The 3,752-nt window shown below is 40.1% G+C and overlaps 1 non-coding gene across 1 annotated transcript; it reads right to left on the reverse strand.

The window, feature by feature from the left end:
- Nucleotides 1–2,326: 2,326 nt before the first annotated feature.
- Nucleotides 2,327–2,511, reverse strand: LOC137274925 (U2 spliceosomal RNA). Its single transcript, XR_010956276.1, has one exon. It is a non-coding gene; the product is annotated as a U2 spliceosomal RNA (small nuclear RNA).
- Between the last annotated feature and the right edge of the window lie 1,241 nt (nucleotides 2,512–3,752).

Here is a 3,752-nt window from a genome sequence, read left to right on the forward strand (position 1 = left end):
AAAATTACCCTCTTGGGACTTTCTTACAGTTGTATATCCACATCTAAATTTGTATCTCCCTCTCTATCTATCTGAATCTGGTTACCGGTAAGTGCCCTGTCTCCTTGCACCTCAAACAAATAGTATGTCTCACAGGGGCTGTCACCAGCATGGCCAAACCGTCTCTAATTTTGACAATATGTGGCAGAATGTTCATATTATTTTCAGAGAGCTCTACAGTTATCAATCTAACTCCACTGTGGACGTTTGCTCAACTCCAGCAGAAAACATGACCAATATCCAACATTCAGAACTTTCCCATAATGTGAAAAGTAGTTCTGTATATATTGTTATTAATTCAGTATTAATTATTATTAGGTCACAGTGTTTAGTGTTTTAAATAGTAAATATTACGGGTCACTTTACCTGCCTCTAGTTTTCGATGTTTCACTTCCGGGATACTGTTTCGAGACCATTCTACAGTGTTGACGACGTCCGTTTGTGCCCGAACTTTCGGGAAGTGACTTAGTTTATATACGGTGAGGTGCAGCCAGTGTACTCAAAGAGTAACCACCAACCTTTTATGCATAGATAAGACCACATGAGCATTGTCCCAGGATGGAGATCTTGCTTGCAAAATAATATCTGCCTCCTGTTTCATCTTAAATAGACCCGTGAAGGTCCCGGGGTAGAATAGGCCTTCAGCAACCCATGCTTGCCACTCAGCTTGTCGTAAGAGGCGACTAACGGGATCGGGTGGTCAGGCTCGCTGACTTGGTTGACACATGTCATCGGTTCCCAATTGCGCAGATCGATGCTCATGTTGTTGATGACTGGATTTTCTGGTCCAGACTCGATTATTTACAGACCGCCGCCATATAGCTGTAATATTGCTGAGTGTGGCGTAAAACTAAACTCACTCACTCACTCACTTTTTCTTCTTAAATGTTGGATAACAACGGCCGCCTAATCTTCAGATTTCCAGAGAGCCTCAAGGTCGCAGAACTCGGGAATACCAGCCTTAATGACGTTAAACAGTTTGTCACGTAGAAAGTGTTTACCTCAGTCTACCTTAACGGTAGGTCCGTGCTTTCACATCATCGAGCTGAACGTGAGACAACAGTCGCAACTTATAATCAGTTGCATTGTCCCTGGCCATTATGAATGCAGAGAAAGAATGGAAACAATTGGCGGTAACCACTAAAGGCCTACTTGCTATCTGGGTAGCAAGTTCACCACGTGCACATAGACAAATAAAAATGATGTTGTAGCACTGAAGAGCACATCACTCGGAAAGCTAAGCAACAATCACCAATTACGTGGATCACTGTGGTTCGTCTAGACTTCCCGACTCCACAGTTTAGGGATTAGCCAAAACGTAAAGGAGCGATGACTTGCGCCGGCCAAATACCTCCAAACCGACAGCATCCCATGAAGGGTCTAGATGTTTTACATCAACCCTTTTCAAGATATTCACCTGCAATATTACACGCTCAAATACACGCTATATGTCGAACCACGGACGAGTGCCAACGGGAACTCTGTACATCTTAGTGGGGAAACTCGACAATTTGTGAGAAGACGAAAATTGTGTAAATGCCCTTATGTATTTCTTTAAATAAACACACCGCCCATATAACGCCAGGCAGACATAAGGAAAACGTCCTGCAGCTATCGCAATAAGCCGGTGGATCGGCACTTAATGAACGAGGGAACACAGCAATTAGAAGAGTTTCTGCAGTCCCGACTTTGACAAAGTCGCGCCCAGACAAGCGTGAAAAAAACACTACAACTGACCCCGTGAACTTAATCTATTTAACGTAAATACAATTCAAGTATCACACCAATGTTAGGGTAGATGAAGTTTAGTCACAAAAGTTGTTTTTATTAAGAAATAGAATGAAATTTAAAGAAACTTTGAAATTTCAATGTAAACTAACCCGGGAGAAACGCGCCGTCACTTCCTTACCACTTGAAAACACTTCCTGGCGTTAGCTGGCGCTTAAGACGTGTTATCGACGGGGCAGAATGTGGTTGTGAGGGTGTGATTGTCTACGACGTAATTTCCGCCGTGCGACATCATGGCCGACTTCCTTGGATACAGGGACAGAAAACAACTGCAAGTGGAAAAGAAATCACTTTGAGGAACTTCCGGGGCTTGGTTTGGACGGAGTCAATGTGGTTGAGTGGATGGGTCCATTTCTACAGTTTGGAAGTGGTTGCATGTAGCCTCCAGTGAAACGGACGCGCGAAAAGGGAGGCGACGGCGCAAACTGAGATAAAAAATAGGCAAATTAAATGTGAAATACAGAGGGCTACGTTAAGGGTTCTATTTTTAAAATTTTATGAGTGGTGGGCCATTCCCGGAGGTACTGCAATACCGGGCCAACCCGTGATGAGGGCGGAGCAAGCTCCGTGGCACCTCATCCCGTTGCAAAAGTCAGTTTAATATCGATGTATCCAATAGGAGAGGTATCAGATATTAAGCTGATAAGAACAGATACTTTTGTTCCATAAATTTCTTGACACAAAACTGTACAGTCTTGGACTGCAGCCGCCACTACCCCGAAAGTAAAATTAGCTATCACAGTTCAGGGGGTATTGGCACTAACATTAACCAACTAAAGACAGAAAGAGCTTGGAAAATATAGTCACAAAATAAACCATTTCCCACCAATTAAATAGCTATATATACAACAAATATTTTATATAGATATATTTACACCGTGCAATTTTACTATTTACACATTTTATACAGTTAGAAGCATCAGATATATTTATATACAATTTATGATATCTTTACAAGGAAAATATACACATAGACGTATTGCACAAAAACATATAATTGTACAATAATATATACACTATATATGTACATATATAGATTCATAAGGAAAATAGGGGACATATTAGGGAACCTAACACTATAACTAATTTTAACTTTTATTGGGCCAATGGGGACATCAGCAGGGACTTATGGATGTAATTGGACATTATAAGATACTTTAATCACTCTTTTTAAAAACCTAAAATGACAATGAAACGTACATAAAATATATAATATTACTAAAGGTGAAAGTTTAACATAGCTGTATTGACTGCACAGAAAAAGGGGGATGAGAGCCAGTACTAGGAAAATGACGAGTTGGATAGGCGGAAGACATCGACCCGAATACGAACTTTTTAGGAGTGACAAAAAACGCAAGACAATATCATTCTCTTGTAGCCGTTTGTGCTCAAATTTATTCAAATTACGTATCCACCAAACGCTAGACTTTCCCAATGATAAAATATACACACAAAGAGCAAATTTATAGGAATTTACAGTTTTTGGTACAATGCCAAATTTAATAGTTTCATAAGATCTTTGAATGAGGCCTGAAGAAAATTGATTTAACCAAGGGAAGATAACACTCCACAAAACATCGACACAAGGACATGAAACAAACAGATGGGCTGAGGTTTCAAGAGCAGACCAAGAAAAAGATACAGCTACACCACGGGTGTGAAGAATATAGTTAAGAGGAAGGGCATTAAAGACGAGACGATAATTCATTGATTTTGGAAGATTATCCATGAAAGGGTAATGGAGATTAGCCCAAACATGGCGAAAATTAATTTGTGGATATAATTTGTCCACATTGTTTTCCACAATGTTGTTAATAAGAGCAACGTAAAATTACTTAGGACCGAAATTAAATACATCTATTAGAGGTTCTGAAACAGTAGATTCAAACAGTTTCCAAGCCAAAAGACACTGTTGATAAAATGAT

The sequence above is a fragment of the Haliotis asinina genome, chromosome 2, assembly GCF_037392515.1.
Source record: "Haliotis asinina isolate JCU_RB_2024 chromosome 2, JCU_Hal_asi_v2, whole genome shotgun sequence".
In the NCBI taxonomy this organism is placed as follows: Eukaryota; Metazoa; Mollusca; class Gastropoda; order Lepetellida; family Haliotidae; genus Haliotis; species Haliotis asinina.